Raw genomic sequence first — 24,017 nt, 5'->3', positions numbered from 1 at the left:
ACTTGACAAGAAAAATGGGACATATTGTGCCACCTGTTTTTAAGCAGATCTCTACACTGATTTCAATTTCCTAAAAACAGATGGCCCAATGTGGCCACGTATGTGTTACATAACAGAGTAAGACTCGATGTCCTTAACTATTCATTTTTCTTGTTTTTAAGTGCTTGTGTTGTGTAAATGGTGTGTGCTAAGTAATGCTTTTGTTTAGCAACCTGAGCTGTATTTTTGGAATGAAGTTTTTTTTGTTTGGAATTAAGATACTAACTGGAATTTCTTCTATAACATTGCAGACTTCAGGCTTCATGCAATTTAAGGGCAGTGGAATATTTAATGCATGGATATTGTTTTACAATTATGGACCTGATCCAAAGCTCACTGAAGTACATTGAAATGTTTCTGTTGAGCTCAATTGGCTTTGGATGTGTCACTGGAATAACCTGTGGAAAATACTGACTCACGTTAACTACTGCACTACAGCAATACTTGAGATCTCTCCTTTCCCCTGCCCTTATAATCGGAGATAAGTCTCTCAACTTCCTTGAGTCCAATTTTCCTCAGCAATCCTATGCCAAAAAACTATATTTTGGACTTGTTGCCAAAGCCATGAAATTAGGAGGGATAAAGGAGCCGGTCAGTCATTCATGCAACTGGAGGTGTGTAGTGCAACAGGCTGGTGTCTGCTGTTTCAACAGAAAACCTCAGTTCTACCCATCCAAGTTTCCTCCCCAAATGCTGAACCAGCAGGTGCGCTCAAACATAAGGCCCCAGTTTCTAAACTCAGCTGTGCCAATTAACATGTGCAGCGAGGCCTAATACACACAAGCAGCTAACCGTTGTGCACATAAATGAGCAAATGGCCATTTGTGTGTTCAATAACGTCCTGGTGGCAGGGGGCATCTCTGAGTGAGTACAGACACCTAGAATTATGAAGTTGTGAGTCTGAGAGGAGACTCCGGATGCTCTTTTAATACAAATAAAACAAGAGTTGTTTAACCAATGTGTACGTTTATAAATTTGTGAACCCGACTTTTAAAATCAGGTCCATACTGTCATCAACCAGAAAATTGGTGCATGTGACTGATATGAATTCTCATACCTATATAGCTCCCCAAATAAACAAACCTGAAACAGTGTGTCAGCTTTATTTTTAAGCAAGGGGGACACGGAGCAGTACATCTATGAGGAAGGTGGTGTGACAATAGGGAAATTTCCTGTAGTAATAGGATTATGTATTACTGTGGGACAGGATTACATGGAACCTTTTGGGATGGGGGGTGGGAGGGGGAAGGGATATATCACAGATATGAGACCTGGGAGTTCTAATGACCATATTAAAAAAAAATCTGTCAGACACATGGATTTTTTTCAGGGGGACCACAAGTGTTAAGTGGTTTTCCTGGGGGATCTCTAGGGAGAGATTAATGCAAATTCCCCAACTCTGGTTATGCAAAAACACAGCATTTTGAAGCTACATCCTTAGAGGGCAATTTGTCATCTGATTATCAGTATAGAAGGTCAAAATAACTATCCTGAGCTGTAGAACAAAACAATTGATCTCCTCAGCCTTCATTCTAGTTCTGAATCTAAGATGGGTGAACTTGTACTCACAAGCGAAAACCAAGTTGTGGGTTTTGAAAGGCTATCAGAGCCCTAGGCTGGAGTTGGGGGTGACCTCTGGCAAGCTTTTAGGATTGCATGTATGTTCTTTCATTGTTGTAATATGTTCTCAGTACTAATTTTATTTTAGATAAATATACTTGCTTAGAATGAGCTGTGTGGTAACTTATAACTGCAAGCAATACGCTAGTCATAGATATCGGCATGAAGACAAAACAGAAACTGGCCTTTTAGGCAGTCTTGCTTGGTGGAATATCAGTGGGGATCAGGAAGCTGTGCAGCCTTAAAACCCACAGTCAGGAAGGAGTCAGATGTGGGTCAGTGCCCAAAAGAGGTGATGTCTGGGAGCTGGAATCCTTTAAGAAGGTGCCCTTGAGGGACCATGGATGGGGAATACAAGTGCAGTTATCTGAAACTCTGACAGATTGCATTATCCTTGTATTACTGAAGGGGAAACCAAGATGCTTCAATTGAGTTACTGTAGGGATAAAATCATCCAGTGAGACTAAGGGCTTGTCTACCCTGCAAAGTTGTCAACAAAACTTTTTTTATTTTTCATGGGTACTTAAAAAAAGCTCCCCTGCGAAAGACAAAAGTTTTGCTGACACAAGTGGCAGTGTGAACTCAATTTTGTGGGTGGCAGCAGCGCTCTCCTCTGACAAAGCTAACAGCACTCACGGGGCTGGAAGTATTTTGTTGGCAAAAGTGCCAACAAAGTACCTAAAAAGAGCGTTTACACGCTGACTTTTAGCAACACGGCCTTGTCGCTAAAAGCTGCATGGTGTAGACAAGCCCTAAATCATTTGCCAGAGGACACTGTAATTGAATGGTTTAAGTATGGGACTGGGAATCAAAGTTTCTGACAAGAATATACTTTTGCATATAGCAAGAACTCAAAAAGGCTGAATCCATTTTGCTGAAACTGTCTCAAAATCTTCTTTTGCCTGAGGTCAAGTAATGCAAAATTCAAGAACTGACGTAATCCAAAAGAGCTAGTTTGTCAAAACCACAAGCAACTGAAAAAGGGAATTACTATTTATTTTGCAGGGCTTAAAAGTGTTCTATGTTCCCAAGGGACAGTTCCCTGCCTCACTGTTTATTATCGAAGGCCTTCAATCTGGAGTACAATGTGAGGGTAGCTGCCTTTGCTTGCACACATTCCTATTGACTTCGGAGGGGCTCTATACAGGCAGATGACCGACACATTGTAAACCATATGATCAAGGCCTAGGCAGACAAAAGAGATAAGGGATGGAGGAAGAGAGCAAAACACACAGACAAGGGATTGAACTAGTGTCTGCCAGGCCTTATTTGCTGTCTGTGCTCCAGTGACAGAATTTGCATGTGTAAAACTAACTCCCTCATATGCAGCTTTTAGTGCATGCAAAATGTGGCGGGGGGAGGAGGGCTTGCTTGGATGCAAACTTGCATTCATACAAGTGAATGACACCTGATGAAGACGGCCCTTTTCATTATATGTAGCTCAAATTATTTTCTTGTGTAAATTTTCATATGAATAGAAGTAACATACTCTTTTTAATGGAAAAACATTTCTTACAGCAGTCTGAGTAATTTTCTAGCAAAAAGCCAATAGATGTAACCATTCTGCCTTAATGTTTTTTGCATGGCATTTGTGGTGGGGTTTATTTTCCCTTTAATAAAGGTTCCAAAATAATTTCAAACATAAAATTCTTCAAAGAGTCTTCCGTCTGTGGTGTGTGTGTGTGTGTGTGTGGGGGGGGAGAAATGGGGTGGTTTTGTTTTTAAAAAAAGGCTCTTATCTCCTGTATTTCAGCAGCAGTTAAAGTAGATTAATTGTTAGTTCACAGTGTACTTTACAGAGGATTTTCTAAAATGTCTTCTGTATTTTCCTACTATTTCATTATGTTAATTTCTATACTTCAAAGTGAGAAGCTCAGTCTTTCACTGGCGTTTGTGATGCCTGTGAGACAGGCCAAGTGTCACACCATGTAGTATCAGACAGAATCATGAAGGCTACCCTAAAATAGCACTAGGTCAGAAATCTTGTCATCAATTTTGAATGACATTTCTGCCAGAGATACTGAGGATCACATTGACTCCCTTGTCGAAGGTTCTATTGACTTGGTTTGTTGCAGGCTGCTAAACTTGTTATGCAGTGGAGCATATTTGAAAGGCTCTTCATCTAAGCTACGATATATTATTAAAATATGTCAAACCTGTTTTGCTGTTGCTGGATTCTAAATGATTCAGGCTGAACTCCAAACATGTACACAGAATCATCTCTCACTAATTTCCTTAAATTATATATTTCCTCACCATCTGCAAGAGAATTCGATAGGTAACTTTATTTTTTTCCTGGTGCAGCATTTTTCTATTTTCCCTCCCTTGTTAACTTCACAGTCAGTTTTGAAACATTTTCCCACAGGCCTGCATTTGGTAGGTATAAACATGGCTCAGCAGGCAATGATGCTGAAAATATTGCTAGGTATCTGACTGTGCCTCACTGTTTTAACAAAGCAATATGTGAAAGCAGGTGGACACTTCATTCTTGTAATTTAGTTTAAAAAAAAAAAAAAGAATCAGCATCTACCAATAGTTACTCCAGTATTTCAAATACCACGGTGTAGTATGTTGCTGCAATTGGAATGCTAAGTAAACCTGTTGTATCAAGCACCCCTGGGATAGAATCAAACCTGTAGGCTCAGCACTGTGTATAGTCTGTAGGAGCCTAAAAGGGGAATTGGGATTCAGTATGACAAGTCTTTCCCTGGTTACCCTTTGCTTATGTAGGAATGTAACTTACTGCAGCTTATTTTGCCTCTTGTGTAAGTCAGTTCAATTGACTGGCAAAATGAGGGGAAGAGCTACAGTACCCTCTACTCCCATCCTTCTGTGCCTCCTGTCATCCCCAAGTGCATTTAAGAGTCCAGGAGAGAGACAGGTGGCAGACGAGCATCTTTGTTCTCACACCCTGAGACCCTGTGCTGTGCACAGTTGGGCTGCTGATCAGATTCTGGCTTTGTGTTCCGCAGCGCAGCATCTGTGCACTCCTTTATCCCAAAAAATTATACACCGTAAGATATCCCTCTTCCCTTTTTATGTAGGAAATTCTCATGGATTACACTTTAGATTAACATGAATGTTTGAATCTCCCATAAGTCCTCAGTTCTTTACTTAGGAATAACCTACAGTGAATTGAAACAATACTAATTCTCAGAACCATCCTGTCCCATAATAAGACAGAGCTCATTATGATTTTACCTCAGTGATTTAAATATGGCCGGTATCAACCATCATAATGGCAAATCCCAAAGGGACATGGTCTCTTTGAAGCTTGAGTACCCCCCGACTCATTCTCTGGCTAGGTCCTTGAGATAGTCTGGCCCTATATTCCGTTTGTCTATCACTGGCAATCTTATTATGCCACCAAAGCTTTGGGCACCTGCTCAATTGCCAGTTGTGTAGCAGTATTTTTTGGTACACGTGCTTCAGAATTCATTGGTCTTCCATTCTGATAATATGTCCATACCAAGAAAGCTGCTAAAACTGAACTAGTGCTGATGGAGGTATTTGTTGGGTTCCGCTTCGAATATCCTCCTTTCTGATCTTTTCCTCCCTGTTGATATGAAGTAGCTGATGAACATGAGAACTGAAAATGTCAACCCAGTGTTCTTCAATCTTCCCCTCAGCACCCACACTTCGCTTCTGTACAACAGTGTTGGTATAACCTCCACGGCGGGTCCATTATGTTCCCAAGGTGAAGGTGTTGGCACTGAAGTCAACTACCTGTTACAGTCTGGTCAGTTGTCCTTGTAGCTGAAACAGCAGAGAGTTTTTCTGCTGTGAGATGAAAATGACCAATGAAACTGTGGTGCGGGTTAGTTAGATGACGCTTAACTGGATGGGAACTGGAGGAGCCTGTATAAAGCTCAGAACAGATGGGAGCTGCAGGGAAGCAGTCTGGAGTCACTCCCTGGGAGAAGGGAGATGTTGGGGGGAGCTATAGAGGCAAGTAGCCTACAGTTACTCCCTGGGAGGAGGGAGTTGTGCAACCGGCAAACCTGGGGAGGCAGGGTCATAAAGGTAGGAGAAAGCTCAGGGGAACGGCAACAAGGCATAGAATAGTACAGACCTTGGCTGCTGATCAGAGCGCCAAGTCGCAAAGAGGAAACTGCAGCTCCTGGAGCGAGAGAGGACAATGGGTGGAGAGACGGCCAGAAGAGAGTGTAGCAGCTGGAAGGAGTAATCCCCTGAGAGGCCAGAAGGAGGCACCCCTACTGGTGAGTGGACCCAGTGACAGAAATTTTGCAAAAGGGCCATTCCAGTAACCTGTGTAATGGTGCCAAACTTATTAGTGCCTGGAACTTTCTAATATTGTCCAAAATAGCTAAAGCCCCACCCCTCCTCATCAAGCAATTGGAAAGCCTGAATGTTAGTAGCTGTAGTTTATCTGCAGTTAGCTGGCCAGGAAGTCGTCTCCACAATTATACCTAACATCAATTATGCTTTGCACTTTTATAGTACCTTATAGCTTTGGGTTGCAAAATGTCTCGGAAATATGAACAACTTAAGCCCCTGAATACCACTGTGAACAATTTTTTAGTGTGAGAGACTTAGGCACAAAGAAGTTAACTGACTTGCCCAAGGCTCTATAGCAAGTCAGTAGAACCACAGCTAGAGAACACATGATTTGAGTTATGGTACTCTACTTCCACCTCGAAACCACTCTCCAGCAACGAAATGTTATTGCCATCTAAGGGCTCAAAAGCAATTCATGTAAAATTGTTTTAGTGTGTCAGTTTCATCTGGAAATAATTATTGCTATTGTTACTTCTAGAGTGGTAGCCAGCTCACTCAGGAACTGGAACCCGAGTGAAGAAAAATACAAGACTGGTAGACATTTAAGGCCAGAAGGCACCAGACTATAATGATCAGGTAATCTGACTTTGTGCATATACCACTTATTCCCACCTGAAACCCATTACCTCTGGTTGAGGTAAAGAAGTCCCTGCTATGGAGAGCATGCCACCTGGGATTTAGACAATATGCAAAGGTGAACAGACATATAAACTGGGTGAGGAAGGCGAGGGTGACTGTAGAGAAATCTGTAGTTGCATTAATAACAACATTCAAACAGAGTTTTTAACTCATGCCAGATGGTGGTTGTGTGTTTTTTTTTTTAAAGTCCATTAAGAAACTGACTCTACAGCAAATTTCAGATGAAAGCTTTGCAAATTCTATTGATTCCGTCTTGCAAATTCCACCCAAAGAATGTATACTGTAGTAATCACTTACTGTATTTCAGCAGTGGGGGGGAAATCCAAAGGAATAATAGTTTCATCAGATTTACTCAAACATGAAGGGTTTGACTCTCTCACAGCTATTTGTGCTGAGCAGAACCATCCTCTAAACAATTCCCCTGAAGTAAATACTCTTGTTCATGGAATAAGAGGCTACTCTGCGTTAATAAGAGTGGCAGAATCTGGCCCTAAGCCCATTATCTCCACTAATGCACAAAGGCAGCTAGAATGAAAACAAGGAAGAAAATTAAACATTTAAACTGTTACATGAAAATGAGCTTAGACTATAGCAGGCAGGGAGCATCTTCTTAACTCAAATAAATAGACGCTAGCCATTACATCATAAAATAAGAATACTATCAAGGTATGAGCATAGCACCAATTATTCATAGTCACTTGTGAACTTATAAATCTTGACAAGGTCTCTGATAGGAAAATTCTATGCAAATTTGCTCAGTCTGTCTCAATTAAAAGTCACATCAAGGCCCACAAATATAAAGCATTCACACCCTCCTAAGCAGTATAGAGAAAAAATGAAACTGCAAAAATAAAGACATTGTTCCTTGGAAAATAACCTTTTCAGATTTCTGTTCTGATGTTGCTAAAAGAAACAGAAATGGCTTGTGGAGGTGGCATTCAGAGATCCTGAAACCACCAAAATTAGAGAATTGAAGAGTTCAGCAGCTTATCTAAATCCCTTACAGCAATTCATATGACTGCTACACCAAACTGTCTCTCCCCTTCATAGTACTTTTCCCTGCTCCTGACCCCATTCCCTATTCAGATCTTCCTGGAGGGGGCTCTCGGGGATTATTAGCTGAATATTGCCCCCCCCCCCATACCACTACCCTAATTCTATGGGATACCAGAGTCTGAACTCCACACTCCGACAATCAGGATCTACACACCCCAACAGGAGACCAGCAGGTTTAAACACCAAAAATGAGCAGTTGAACTCACTGACCATATACTGTTGTACTAGAAAAGTATATTGAGTGAGATCTTACATGGAAGCTTGTAATGTCCTGAACTTGATGGTCATTATGAGCTATCGATGTAGACTGGGGTTATGCATCTACCTGAACTACAATTTCAGCTAGGTCTCCCAAGCCAGGTGTTTAATGAAACCAGCTCCAAGTACCAAGCTATTATCCAGCCAGGAAGAGACAATGGTGGACTATTAGAGTTAATGGGAAAGCATCTCACAAGTTAAGAGGGGATTTCCACACTCTGGGCTTGGCTACACTTACGGTTTGCAGCGCTGGTCATCCAGCTGTGTAGGAGCAGCGCTGGTGTGTGGTCACACTCACAGCTACCAGCGCTGGTGTGTGGCCACATTTACAACATTTGCAGCGCTGTTGGGAGTGCTGCATTATGGGCAGCTATCCCAGCATTCAAGTGGCAACAACGTGCTTTTCAAAAGAGGGGGGTGGAGGGTGGTGTACTGTGACAGGGAGCGGGGAAGAGAGAGAGAGTGGATTTTTGGAGCCAACAGTTTAGCTTCCTGGATTGAAAAATCACAAAATGTTCGCGAACCCTTGGTCTTAATTGCAAACAGCCTGCCTCCAACGCTGTTTCTCTGTCAAGCAAACTGCTTGCCTCTCATTTGATCGTTCACAGCCAGGTACAGATAGCTCCTGTTTGCTGTGATCAGTGTTTGTTTTTTAGATAAGCAGTTCAACGGAGCTCCAATCGGAGTTCACAACAAAACAAAGAGAGGCTGCATAACAAAACAAAGAGAGTAATTTAGTTAAAAGCTTTTGGGATATCTCCTTATTCCCTGGAGGCCAATAAAAGCGCTGGTGTGTGTCCACACTTGATGAGCAGCGCTGGATCACCAGCGCTGCAATCGCTACACCCCAACCTGGCCAGGTGTACAGCCAGCGCTGCAGCCAGGGAGTTGCAGCGCTGGATGTGCCTTGCAGGTGTGGACGGTTACTAATTGCAGCGCTGGAAAGCCTCTACCAGCGCTGCAACTTGCAAGTGTAGCCAAGCCCTCCTAAACATGAGTCACCACAGACCAAGGGAAAAAAATGGAGAAAGCCTTTAAAAAGAGAAGCTTGTGTCTCAAATTTGGTGTCTAGAAGCTGAGGGACACTCACTTGGCAGGTGCTATCCATGAAACACTTCATTTGCCCAGTGGCCAGAGGGGACTTTGGGAAACTGTTCAAAGGCAATGGGTAATTTGTATTAGCACAGGGATTAGATCGAATTTATAAGTGTTACTCCTGAGTGCATAGTGTGCCAAAAAAAAATTACATTAAAAATTCTGCACACAGTTTAACAGTATGCACATTTTATTTGTCAAATAAAGGTGGAGGCTCCAGCATGGCATTGGGGAGCACAGGCCACCGGCTGCACAGAGGTGGGAAATCACTGTGAAGCTCCCCCGCTCCCAGGACACGGACTCAGCGGTGTGGTTCCACCCAACTCTGACACAACACAGGGACCAGGCCTGCCCCAGAGCCCTGTGCCTCCATGTCAGCTGCACCAGGTGTGGTAGGCAGGCTCAGCAAGGCAGGATCCAAGTGTGGGGTGAGTGTGGGGCAATCTGGGTGCAGGTAGCTCAGTGCGGGATCTGGGCTGGGGGGATCTACATGCACGGGGGCTTGTTGGGGGGGGTCAGGGGTAAAGGGTAATGGGACTTTGGAGGGGGGTCCAGGTGAAGGTGGTTGGGGCTCAGCAGGGGGGTGTCTGAATGTGGGGGGATAGAGCTCAGCAGCAGTGGCTGGATGTAGAGGGCTCAGTCTAGTGGGGATCCAGGTGCAGCTGGTTGGGGCTTGGTAGAATGGAAATCTGGGTGCAGGTGGCTCATCAGGTTGGTGCAGGTGTGGGGGGAGTGGGGCTTGTCAGGGGCATTCTGGGTGCAGGGGAGGAGTGAGGCTCTGTGGAAGGGTCTGGGTGTGAGGGGGTCTGGATGAACAGGGGTTGGTCAGATGGGGGAGCAGCTCCCTGTACAGTGATGCCTTTCCCTGCAACTGAGGAGTGATGGGTGCAGGAAGTGTGGGTAGGAGGTTGCAGAGCTTCCTAGAGCCAGGGGAGACATCTGGGGGTGGGTCTGACCTGGCCACGGATGCTTTGCAGGGGAAGAGTAAGTCCCATCCTCCTGCACCCAGCCAGGAATAGCAGCTGATCCCAGTGCAAGGTCGGAGCCACCAGCTGTGTCTTCCCCAGTCCTGCTCCCACCCCACGGTGATTTACTTCTCTGCCAACTGCCCTGGGCACCTGAAACATACTCCTGGGGAGGGTCACACGACCACTTTTGTGGCTTCCCTTTGCTTCCGCATCAGAAAGTGAAACAAAGAAATCTGTGGGGGACATAAATTCTGCACATGAGCATGTCATAAATAAACAGTTCAGGGTTAAGGTCTCTTTTCCCTGGAAAGGGTTAACATGTAGTACCTGGTGACCACCTGACCAAAGGACCAATCAGAGATGAGATAATTTCAAATCTCTGTGGAGGGAAGCCTTTGTGTTCTTTGTGAGAACTCTTTTTGGATCTAAGAGAGGACAGTCATGTCTCCAAGTTCTCCTGGAGTAGTTTCTACTAATTAATAGTGAGTATTAATTAGAAAGGCGAATTAGTCTTTTGAGTTGTTTTCTACATTTGCAATTGTGTGTTTTGCTAAAGGAAATTCTTTATTCCTGTTTGCTGTTACTTTGCTTTCACTGAGAAAGAAAGGGGGAGGAGGGGGATTCTCTCCAGAGATTGATAAGCTTAGACCCTGTATTGTTCTATCTTGAATTACAGAGACAAGTTACTTTCTTTTTATTCTTTAATAAATTCTTTTCTATTAAGGACTTGTTTGGTCTTTCCTTGGGTGGATTCTCAGGGAAAGAGAAGGGGGAGGTATCCCTCTGTAATTAAATCCCGGTATCTCTCCTAGAAAAAGGGAGGGGGGAGGAAGCAGGGGGAATGGTTTGTTTCTCCTGGGTGTAAGAACTCCATGGATTTGGGGCTCTTGGAATCCCCTAGGATTTTGGGGAAGGACTGTGTCTCAATCCACATTTCCTGATTGAGTGGTGGCAGCTTACTAGATCTAAACTAGGATTTTAGTTTAGAGGGAAACCAAGTCGGGTCCCCATCTTTGAACCCACAAGCTCAAAGTGGGGGTGAGACCCTATGACATGGTGGCAGAATACATGCTGGTCCTCACTTTGAAACCCCCCAGTTTCAAGTGAGGGTGCAGACCAGGACAGAGCAGTAGCACAGAATTCCCCCAGGAGTAAAGTGTAACACCTGAGGTTGCATCTTTGTTTATATTCTATGTAACTTGGATGTTGCTTTCCCTTACTATTTCCATTGAATCTGTGTGGTGTTTTTTTTTCCTGTTAAATAAGCCGTTTTGCTTATTTTTTACCCCAAACAGATCTCTGTGGTGCATACTGTGTGGGGTGCACGTATGTCAAAATAAGCTGATCTCTGCAGGACTGGTTTCATGCCTTTGAGGGGTGATGAACCAGGGGGGAGAAATCCGAGTGGCTGGTAGTTAAGAACTCTGTGTGGACGGACTTGGGGAGACTCGGGACTGGAAGGGCTGTTGGGGTCACCATAAAAGAAGTAAGTAAGCTGCTGTAAGCCAGAGGGAGACCTTGCACTTGTAGACAGGCTACTGGTTTCAGGGGTCTATACTGAAGCTGCACAGCATAAAGGCACCAAAGGTTACAAGGCAGGCATTGGCAGAACCCCTTACTTGTCTGGGTGATCCCCAAAATGTCACTCCCAAATGTCAGCAGCAAGCACGAGGCTAGGTATGTCTCAACGTTTCCCACCCATCTGCTTGGGAATGGGGCAATGGTAGCCCAGCATCCATGTCTCTACCCACAGATGCTAGTGGAGTGAAGCAGTCAGATGCTCCAACATCAGAAAGTGGTGAAAGGGAGTAAAATACATAATGGTGATCTCTAATGGTGAGTGAATGAGGTTTGTCAGGGTGGAGAGCCTAGGTGGGGTGGGATATCGATTGGACCCAAGGGCAGGACAGCTTCTAAAATAGTGATATCTACCCCACCCTCAAACCTTAGCTATTGTATTAGTGGGTTGGATCCAACACAGAGTAGATAGATTCAGATCTGTATCCTAGCCTCTTACCCTGATTTCAGAAAAGAGCATATCCAGATTCAGTTCCACTTCTAGATAGAAAGAATGATCGGGTTAGATATCTGCATGAAGGGGAAAAATGTCTGCTATGCAAATTAACCCATGGGTACTCTCGTATTATATTTGGGCTAACTACGGTCTCTTGATCAAAAGGTGGTGGAGCATATATGATTTGAAGTCACATCTGATGCTGACACTAAAGCTCATCACTGAAGGGGGCATTTCATTCTTAGTTTATTTTATGGATGAGATGAACAGAGGTCCCATCTGCTTTCTTCAGGTGGATGCTGAGGTGAAAGTTACATTCTTCAAGTTTGGGTTACGAGATGGGTAGGAAACTCCTTTCCCATCCTATGAAAGTTTTACCCCTTCTGCATCAGAATGAAACAGCCTTCTTGAAGTTTTGAGGAAGAGGCTTCTTCCCACCCTAGAATATCCAATACATTGGGTACTCACCTACAAATTGGGAGATCAATTGATTCATAGCAGGGACTTGAACCTGTATATCCCCTGTCCCAGGTGAAAGTCCTAACCACTGGACTATTTTGAGGACTCTCAAACTGGTCTGTCCTAGACCTGTGAAACCTTTCTCCACTAAACTTCCATTGAAACAGAATGTTCCTTCAAGAAGCTGATTGCTGCGCTAGAAGATAGTATGAGTGTCTTTTTCAGTGTAGTAATGAAATTTCACTTTCCTTGTCTTGAGAAGGCATTAAGAAATCTATTTTAGATTCCTCTAGTGGCTCTGCCTTCCCTAGTTTAATTATGACTTTTCTCCACCCTCTTTTTAAGATGCTTCATTAAGTCAAAATCAGACACAGGGTTTGAAATACAATGGATAATATAAAAATTACTCATGAGTGTCTGCAGCTGGAAAACTTCCTCTTTTTTTGTGTGTGTGTCCTCCAGTACACTACCAGCTTTTCCTTGCAAAGCATTTGACCAGGACTCCTAGAATTCTTGGATCCCACATGATGGGCACCAATATAGAAGCCTAGAATGATAATTAATGAGGTATATGAGGTGTGTTGCATATGAACAATAATACGAGGGATAACAGTTGCTGACTCTTGCTTTCTGGCTTACAGCTAAAGCTGTGAATTTTCTAGATAGAATGTAAAAGCTGGAAAGCACATAATGATTTATTACTTTCATTACTGGGAATAAAGATGGCACTAAAGTTGTGCGTGTATTTGGAATAGGTATTTTTGGTTAATAGGCATACGTTCAAAAGAAAGGACTATATATACAAAACAAACGGGGTGGAAAAAATCAAATGTACTCTTAATATTGGCTTTTCATGACCTTTACTATTCAAGTGCATGGCTCTTTAGTCTCTATCTTCAATAGCATAAAACATGAAACACACTGGCTTGTGTGAATGGTGCTTAATGGTTTAGATTAGATATTGCAAGAAGTGTATGGTTTATATAAAGCGATAGCAGATGGTTAGGTGTGAACAGAATTGCTTGATATAAAAATAAACTGGTTTTCATACTGTAGAGAGTATACAAACTATATTGCTTTGAATAAGCAATGGCTTCCATGAAAACAGATGTTTTGTAATTTACAAAGATTACACAAATGGAATGGTAAAATAAGTGTATACTTGCCAAACTATTATTATGAAATATATATACTTGTGCATGAATTCAGTTTTATTACGCACTCATATAGGACAAACATGCACAAAGTATATCTGGTTTATATATATATTTTTAATCACCATGTAGTGGCCATTAGTAAGGAATTTTGGAATTACTTTTATTTTTTCCAAAGCAAATTTAAGAGGGATAGGGCATACATTTTTCTTTATTGTTTTTTTAGTATATTGTAGAACATGGGATTTAAGCAGATTTAATGCTTTATTATGTATACTATAAGAAGATATGTAGGTCCCTGCCAAGATGAGGATCCCATTTTGCTAGTATTGAACATGCACACAGTAAAATACAGTTGTGCTTTAACGTCGTACACTGTGACTATTCCCACTGAATGCAATGGGACTACTCATATACGTACAGATAAAGTCTTTGGTTAAGTACCTTGCTGAATCAGGGCCTTAATTTGTAAGCTCGTCAGGGCCTGTCTTTTGTTATGTGTTTATACAGCACATAAAACAATGCAGCCTGGATCCCTAATTGGAGCTTCTAGATACTATTGCAATACAAATAATTAATAATATCTGCACATCTTCCATACAGTCCTGATTTTTTTTAATAAAAGTGCTGTATTGAAAAGACCTGTATTGCTCTTGAAAAATAGTTCGAGAGAGTTGGCAGCTTCTCAGAGACATTATTAAGGGTGCTGCCTAGGAAAGATAGGGAATATGGCAAGAGACCACCTTGACTTAACCAGGAGATTTTCGATTATCTGAAACTCATGTATCCTACAAAAAGTGGAAACTAGGTCATATTACAAAGGATGAATATAAATAACACCACACTCCTGTAGGGACAAAATTAGAAAGGACAAGGCACAAAATGAGATTAAATGAGAGACAAAGGGCAACAAGAAAGCATTCTAGAAATACATTAGAAGCAAGAGGATGACCAAGGACAGGGTTGGCCCATTATTCAATTGGGGAGAGGAGAGAAACAATAACAGAAAATGTGGAAAGGGCAGCAGTGCTAAATGTTTTTTTTTCCCACCAACAAGTTTAATAGCAATTCAATGTCTAACATAGTGAACACTAGTGAAAATGAGAGAGGATCTGAGGCTAAAATAGGAAAAGAACAAGTTAAAAATTATTTAGACAAATTAGATGTCTTCAATTTGCCAGGGCCTGATTAAATGCATCCTAGAGTATTCAAGGAGCTAATTGAGGAGATATCTGAGCCATTAGCAATTCTTTTTGAAAAGTCATGGACGACAGGAGAGATTCCAGGGAACTGGAAAAATGGCACTATATTTGCCCATCTATAAACGGGGAAATAAGGACAACCTGAGGGTTTATAAACCAGTCAGCTTAATTTCAGTACCCAGAAGGATAATGGAGCAAATAATTAAGCAATCAATTTGCAGACACCTAGAAGATAATAAGGTGATAGGTAACAGTCAGTATGGATTTGCCAAGAACAAATCCTGTCAAACCAACCTAACAGCTTTTTTTTTTTTTCCGGACAGGATAACAAGCCTTGTGGATAGGAGGAAAACATGAGATGTGGTATATCTTGACTTTAGTAAGGCTTTTGATACTGTCTTGCATGGCCTTCTCCTAAACAAACTAGGGAAATGCAACCTAGATGGAGCTAGTGTAAGATGGGTGCATAACTAATTGGAAAACCATTTTCAAAGAGTAGTTATCAGTGGTTCACAGTCAAGCTGGAAGGGCATAACAAGTGGGGTCCCATGGGGATCGGTCCTGGGTCAAATTATTATTAATTATCTTCATAGATGATTTAGATAATGCATAGAGAGTACACTTACAAAGTTCGTGGATGATACCAATCTGGGAGGGGTTACAATTGCTTTGGAGGATAGGATTTAAAATTCAAAATGATCTGTACAAACTGGAGAAATAGTCTGAAATAAACAGGATGAAATTCAATAAGGACAAATGCCAACTACTCCACTTAGGAAGGAACAATCAGTTGCACACATACAAAATGGGAAATTACTGCCTAGGAAGGAGTACTGCAGAAGGGGATCTGGGAATCATAGTGGATCACAAGCTAGCGATGAGTCAATGGGGTAACACTTTTGCAAAAAAAGCAAACATCATTCTGGGATGTATTAGCAGGAGTGTGGTAAGCGAGAGAAGAGAAGTACAGTAATTCTTCCACTCTACTCTGCACTGATAAGACCTCAACTGGAGTATTGTGTCAGAGTTCAGGATGCCAGGCCACATTTCAGGAAAGATGTGGACAAATTGGAGAAAGTCCAGAGAAGAGTAACAAAAATGATGAAAGGGCTAGAAAACATGACCTATGAGGGAAGACTGAGAAGAAGGGGGAAAAAAACAAACAAAAAAACCAACCTTGAGTTTGTTTAATCTGAAGAAGAGAAGACTGAGAGGGGACATAACAATTTAAGAACATAAAAGTTTGTTACAAAGAGGAGGGAGGAAAATTGTTCTCTTTAACCTCTGAGGATAGGACAAGATGCAATGGGCTTAAATTGCAGCAAACAAGGTTTAGGTTGGACATTAGGAAATTCTTCCTAACTGTCAGGGTGGTTAAGCACTGGAATAAATTGCCTAGGGACATTGTGGAATTTCTGTCATTGGAGGTTTTTAAGAGCAGATTAGGCAAACACCTATCAGGGATGGTCTTGATAATATTTAGTCCTGCCTTGAGTGCAGGGGACTGGACTGGAAGACCACTCGAGCTCCCTTTCAGTCCTACACTTCTGATTTTATCAGATGGACTAAATGACAATCTAGCCAGATTTATTATTGATGGTCCTGATTGTTATTAATATCTGCCAATTTTTAAAAAGAGAATTTCAAATAAATTTGGGTATTGGCTGGTTTAAAGTTCTAGAAGTCATTTGTGTTCATCAACATACAGTATTAACACTGTCACATATTTTGTTTTTAGAATTTAGAATATTGAGTCTGACAAACTGTGCTGTGCAGGAAACCAAGATCTTAATTGAATTAAAGAAACTAATTGAGCATAGCAGATGTAAAAACAAAAGCCTATGGAGGAGCGAAGCTGCAATTTGACAAACAAACCGTTATGTATGTATGTATGTATGACCTTTCATAGCAGTATGTCCTGCAGGTCGGTATGCAACATAAGAATGGCCATACTGGGTCAGACTAATGATCTGTCTAGCCCAATATACTGTCATCTACCAGCGTCCACTGCCAGATACTTCAGAAGGATGAACAGAGTACTTATAGAGTACTTATAGACAACCCCTGTTGTCCAGTCCCGGCTTCTGGCAGTCAGATTTAGGAACACTCAGAGCATGGGGTTGCATCCCTGACTATCTTTCCTAATACCCATTGATGGACCTATCCTCCATGAACTTATCTAATTCTTTTTGAACACCGTTATACTATTGGCTTCATAACATCCCCTGGCAATGAGTTTTTCAGGTTAACTGTGCATTGTGTGAAGTAGTACTTTTAATGTTTGTTTTAAACCTGCTGCTTATCAAATCTTCATGGGTGGAATGGTGTAACAAGAACAATAGGACCATCAATAATAAATCTGTCCAGATTTATTATTGCTGAAAACACTACTCAGACTATACTGTGCATGCACAAAATGTGATTCTGCCCTGTCCCCCTAACCCTGATGAGCCATAATATGCATGGGTGGCCGGTATAATAGACCATTGGAGGCTCTGCCTCCCCCGGCACTGCCACGGCCACCAGACCCCAGGTTGCAGGGTTTGGCGGTGAAGTTTTTGCTTTTATTATGGCCATACTGGGGGAAATGAGGCAGAGGATAAAGAATGTTCTCTGCTCCCTTGGGGCATTCAGCAATAACTCTTGGTGGCAGAAGCAAAGAGTGTCTCTAGTATTTCTTAGAAGAAAATGTGGCAGGTACTGAAGTGAGGTCATAGCACTGGATCAACCTCACCAGGTGTATGTCATGCACTTGGGGAAAGAAAATCAACCAGAATAATTCAAAAACTACTTAATCTGAGCTACACAAATCAATGTAAAGCTCATGGAAAGGTACACTACTTATGCAAACATTATGTTAAACCAATGGCATCTTCCAAGTAAGTGAATTTAATTTCACAGACTGCCATGTTACAACAAATCTGTAGACTCCTTACATAAATTGACATTTTCCATTACAAGGTACACAACCACTTACGCAGTGGCAGCTCCTCAGGATTGGTTTGATCAGCATTGCCCCCACTGTCTCTTCTTGAGTCTGGGAACTGCAAAGATCAGAGACCCTCACTGATATAAACTGGCTCTCATAATATTTTTGTCTCTTTGCCTACTATCAGGTGTCACCAGATCTCCCTCTGAGCACATGAATTGCTGTACTTCATATGGCAGTGGATAACATTAATATTTGAATTTTGGCCTTTGCCCCTAATAATGAAACATTCCATTTCATGCATCACTGTCTGTTTTGATGATGCCCTTCATATCTGTCCCATCTTCTGTTTTTCACATGCAGTGCTGTCACTCATAAAACCTCAGCCACATTAGCCTTCTGCTCATGCAGTTATCAGTTTAAAGTAGAGGTCAAATAGCCTAGTGGTTATTTCTTCAGCTAATGTTAGGCAAGACCTATTTTCTATTATTTTTGTGTCTAGTACAGTGAAATTCTGCAGCTCACCCTTCCTATTGTGACTACCTATTTCCAATTTTTTCCATTTTTTAAAAAATGTGTATATATTTTTCATATTTAACATCAGTACAATAAGTCCATATTGACTGGCAAAAGAAGTAAAGTCCATACGAATGATAGCCAACTTGTGTAAACAGTCCTCCAAACATATTAGGAATTAAACAAATAAATAAGATTCACTTTTATTAGATGCCCTCCCTCCTTATTTAGCTGATTTTTTTTGAGAGGATACTGTAGATGCTTTGGAAGGTCTTTCTTGAGGAGATAAACGTTCCTTTGATTAGCAAATTTATTAATCATAATTATATGACCAGATCACATTTAATTCTTGGAAGCCAGAAGTTAGCTAAAAATGCTTCTGAGGAAAACTTCATCTTTAAAAAGTTTTTTTAAAAATAACAAAACAGTCTTTGTTTGCCTCCTCACCCCACCCCCAAAGAGAAACTTCATTAGGTGACAGATCAAAGAAATAGTATTTATTGTTGTCTGCAATCACATACATAGAAAGCGTAAATGTGTCTTATGTCATTCCTTTTTGCCTCTAGTGGCCAATTCTATAATTTATTGTGATTGCATCACCCCTTCCCACAGAAATACCTATAAGAAGAAATCTGTAGAGCTGAAAGGACCTCAGGAACAGGAATGTGCTGGGCATGGCAGGGAGCACTCTCTAGAGAGCCCCTGGATAAAATTCTGCCAACAAACTGAAGGGAGAGTTAAGTTTATTTCCCTGCCTCAAAGACAATCACTTCCTTTCTGGATATACTGCTCAACCACTTTGGAAGAGACTATTTATCCTTAGAACAAGGGAGAGAAAGTAAGCATGTAGTGCATATACACTGTGGTGAGAAATACCCTCTAAATACCAATAGATAGATAACTGTTCAAATTGCATAGCTGGTATCTAAATACTGTTAGAAAGGGACACCTCCTATAGCTATTTAAAAATAAAAAACTCACCTCCATGCTGGAGGGTCACTCTTCACGGTTATGTGGGAATTCCACATGCAGCGTCCATTAGCTATTCTCACTCCATCTGCACAAGACACCGGCCTACCATTTGGAAGAAGAAACCTCTTTGTCCTTAGGCATTCCCAACACCTTTTGAAAATGGCTGGCTGTTAGTGGCAATTTTAGGGCAGAGGGAATGTATGGTTGTCACACTACTGTTTTTTTAAACAGGTGCCAAGAACCTGCCACTCCCACAGTCTTCAATTAGAGCTGGGTGTGCACAGCACCTTGGAACATAGCTAGACAGTATTTGGCAGTAAGAGTTAAGACAGTAAGTGAGTGAGCCCAGCAGTGGTTGAACATTAAATATTCTCATTAAAGGGGGAATGAATAGAATGAAGCTTTAACTACAGAGTCCCTACAATACAATGTCTTTATGTATTGTGGAATAAAATTCCAGAAAGGCTACTTGCCTTGAGAGAGGAAGTGACTTTGGGAACTTTGTTTTTCTCACCCTGTAATTTATCTGTAAAGTATTATGAAGGAATTGCATAAAAGCTGGTTCAATTGAACTCTTTAATACATTTTAATTGGCTACCAGTCAGCCACATAGTTGGCATGTTTGTCAAATTTTAGGTGTTAAGTGGCAAGAAGCTAATATGGTTTTACAAGGAAATGTTCAAAGGCCAGTGTTTGTGGGTAGAGGGTGTTGTCTGAATGGAAAAGAGGGGAGATAATCAAATGAGTACTCTGTTACTTGTGATTTATGCCTGGGCTGGGGGGGAAGAAGGAGCATATAAAAGTATTGTTGCCAAAAGGCTTGCAGAGAATAAAAAGACTTTTCAAAAATGAAGTGAGCAAAAGAAGCAGTAGAGATAAAATCATTAATAAACGTAGGGAGATTAAACTGTTGTAAAAAATGGCTGAGGTAGTGAACCTCTTTCTAAAATTTGCCTTTACCGGGAAGATAAAGAAATTTAGGCATGGGGGGTGAGAGGGTGAAGAAATATCTGCTGATATGAAAAAATAATCCAAACTGGAAGAAGCTTTGAAGGTAGCAATATACGCTGTGGCAAAATTCTTGCCATCCCTTGTTTCGTTCCCTGCTTCACTTCTGACTTTTACTGATTACACCCAGAGTTGACCAGACACAAGCATTTTAAGAAAAAGACTCTCCCAGCATAAATGAGAAACATGTTGCTCACTTTCCTTTAGCCTTCTAAGGAAAAAGAACTCAGCCACTTGCAGTAATGTTGGAGATATATATTTTTAAAGAGTTTCTGTCATTCTCTGCTCTGTCCCCCTCTTAAATGTAAGCACAGCTGGCGGAAAAAAAAAAAAAGACATGTCAGACTTTAAAAACTTGGCACAGCAAGGGGAATTTAGCCTCTGCCCTTCAAACCCCTTCTGGGCTATGATGTGCATTTCTTTTTTCCTCTTCCCCCTTTCTACCTCTCCCTCCCTCCATCCATCCACCCACACAGTCCATGAGCCAAGTGGTGTGGTAAGTGGAAGAAGTTTGTTTATGGGGGGGGGGGGATTGGTAATAAATGAAGAGGTAGGTTTCATTATTTTTTTCTCTTAGAACCAATGAAAGTGTTTTTGTCTTTCAGGGAATTTTTTTTGCACATCTCCATCTGTTTCATTAAGAGTGAGTATCAAATTAAGATAATGCTCAAGACAGAATATAAAATAGAGATGATTTAATTGGTAAGATTGTGCTGTGGGGCCTTATCCTGTTCCCACTGAAAACCACAGAAGTTTTGCCATGGAGTTGAATGGAGTAGGATCAGACCTGTGAAATTTTTTTAACACTTACTTTTAACCATCTCCAGTAAGGGTAGAGACACACTGTAGGTAGAAGATACCAAAAACCCAACACCCAATTTGTCTTGTGGCCTTAAACGTGTTAATACATTTGTTAAATACCCAGTCTTTTTACTGAAAAGAAAAGGGGAAAATATTTATAACTGACCAGCCATTATTGATTCATTTGGTCACAACAGCAACACATGTGGCTCTCAACCAACCATAAGCAGAGCACCGCATTAGAGTTAGAATTTTCTAGCATAGTAGCTCCTACATCACTCCCACAGCTAACTTTTGGGATCTTTCTTTTAAACTGCTTGAAGCAACACCCTGGATGCAAATATTCCTGAACTTTGCAATGGCTTGGAACTGGAATCTCGCTCCACATTTTTCAGGTAGGTAATGTTGTTAATTAGCCCAAACAAAAACTGGGTCCAAACGCCTCCTAACTTTGAAGGATTTCATTTGAAATCCAGATCAAGGAAGCCATCTAGTTTAAATGACCAAAAAAACAATGTTGGGGTATTCAAAAACAAAAGTCTTATAAGAGTTGCACTTTGATTGACTAGTACATTATGATTGTTATTTTGTTGCAGGGGCCTGGAATGCTATAATAATTAGCCTGTCAACTTAATTGTTATTCTTCATTAAAAATTAATATGAGGGAAGGAGTAATTAATCTCACATCTTTAGCATCATTAGGACATTCTGTTTTTGCAGTTGTATGCAGTTCAGTGTCTCAATTAATCTTCAGAAGAGTACCACTTCCTAATAGTAGGCTTCACCTTCATTATGTACTTGAAGAGCAAAATTTCAGATAATATAATTCCCAGGCACATGCACACACACTCATTCCTCCACCCACCAAAAAAAACCCCCTTAAAATAGAAATAAGTCTGGGAATACAAATTATTTGAGGATTTAAAAAAAAAAGTTGCCCTGACATTGTAATTAACTTCAGAAGAAGAATTACAAATCCAGAACACTTAAAAGAAAACCCTAAACATGTTAAGGTACAGAGATAACCTTAACTCTGTCCTACAGTGATTCCATGCAATTACCATGCTATTTTTTAATAAATATACAGTTAAGTGTCTGTGGGTCCAGACTAAATTACACATTTTTAAAACTTCTTAGTTTTTTCCATTTTATTTTAACTTATTTTTCATGGTGACACTGTAGAGCAGAATTAAGGCTGCCTTGAGGCCAGATTTTTAAAGATGTTTAGGTATCTAGCTATGCAGCTAGGTGCCAACTGCGATTTTCAAAAGTACACACCTAAAGACCTTTGAAAATCTGTGCCTCATTGTCCACCTGGACACTTTAACCCCTTGCTTTATTTGTGACCTTGAGGGATATTATTCTTTGCTATCTCAGCACCTATACCATAGCCTTATGGCATCTGCTTTTGTCCTTGCTTTCCCAGTTTTATGCAACAAGACAATGTTATGCTCTCACTTAGAATATTGAATTTAGTTCTAGTTAATCCCTCTCAAAAAGGGTATAGCCAAATTAAGGGGAGGAGGGATTCAGAGACTGCATAAGACTACAATTAAGCATATGGAAAAATCTTCAAATGAAAGCAGATTGCAAAGATTGGGACTGTTTATTGTAGAGGGGAGAATAAAAGAGGACATTTCGAAAAGATACAAAGTAATAGATGGTATAGAGCAGCGGTCTCCAAACTTTTTTGATCACGCACCCTATCAGTAAAAATTTTTGAGCACGCACCCCCTGCTCCCGGCCAAACTGTCAAAGCAACAACTACAACAAAAAAAGACGCTCGGACTCCCAGCCAAACTGCCGAAGGGGGGGAGGGAAAGCAGCGCTGCTCTGGCAGCGCTCCTCCTGCCGCGCACCCCGAGGGACCCTCTTGCGCACCCCACTTTGGAGACCACTGGTATAGAGAAGGAAAATTAGGAACTTCTATCCACTCTGTCTTGATTGAATGAAATTGATAGATGACATGTTAAAATCTATGTTAAAAACTAAGAATAGAAAATACTTTTTCACACAATTAGCCTGTGGAATAATTTACACAATAGGCTCTTGAGGCCAAGCTCTAAGGAGATTTTAAAAGGGATTTGACATTTTTATATTGATAACAAGTGTTAAAATAGTAAATATTAAAAATAAACAATTTCAGAAAGGAGTTAAATCCTCGTGCTTCAGAGCACAAGTCAACCTCTAGCTACTGGACATTAAGCAGAACCTTTTTTCCAGAGGCAGGATATCCCATAATTAGCTACAGCAAGGTTTCTTGTGTATTCCTTGAAGCATCTGGCACTGGCCATTGTTGATAACAGGACACGGGACAAGATGGACCACTGAGTCAGTATGGCAATTCCTAATATCATTCTTCCCAGAGATGAAGATATAAATTAGTTTCTTCCATCTTCCTGCACAAATACAGCCAGCTCCTCAGCTGGGGTAAATTGGCATAACTCTATTGAAATATGCTGACTTATACCAGCTAAATATTCAGCCGTATGGTCTGTAAAGAAAACCAGAAAAGGAGACACTCTTGCTTCTCCCATTACTTGGTCATTGAAGTGATAATTAAACACGTCAGTCTGTGTCCAGTGGAGATGGCATCAAGGCCTAACTTATGTTGTGTCTCAAAAGTATGGCTTTAGGGAATTGTTTGTACAACTCCCCTGTCCCCCAAACACTGATGACATTCCACCTGTAATTGAACAGGAGTGCAAAATTATTTCCTTCCTCTTGTCCATTCTGTGTGAGCTTGTTTTACTTTTCCATTAGTTAAGAATTTCTTTCACCTTCCCTGTCACTAGAGTCTAGACATGTATATGAAGAAACTAATTGCAATTCTTTCCCATGTTTAACAGATGCTACTTTCCATGTGGGTAATGTTTGCATTATCAAATGATCTGCTGACGAACAGAGAGGGTTCTGTCATGACTGCATACGTTAGTTTTTGCTTCTGATAGCCGCTTTGAAAATGAGCTGATTAAAACAACCACCACA

The sequence above is a fragment of the Mauremys mutica genome, chromosome 6, assembly GCF_020497125.1.
Source record: "Mauremys mutica isolate MM-2020 ecotype Southern chromosome 6, ASM2049712v1, whole genome shotgun sequence".
Taxonomy (NCBI): domain Eukaryota; kingdom Metazoa; phylum Chordata; order Testudines; family Geoemydidae; genus Mauremys; species Mauremys mutica.
This window is presented reverse-complemented; position numbering follows the sequence as displayed.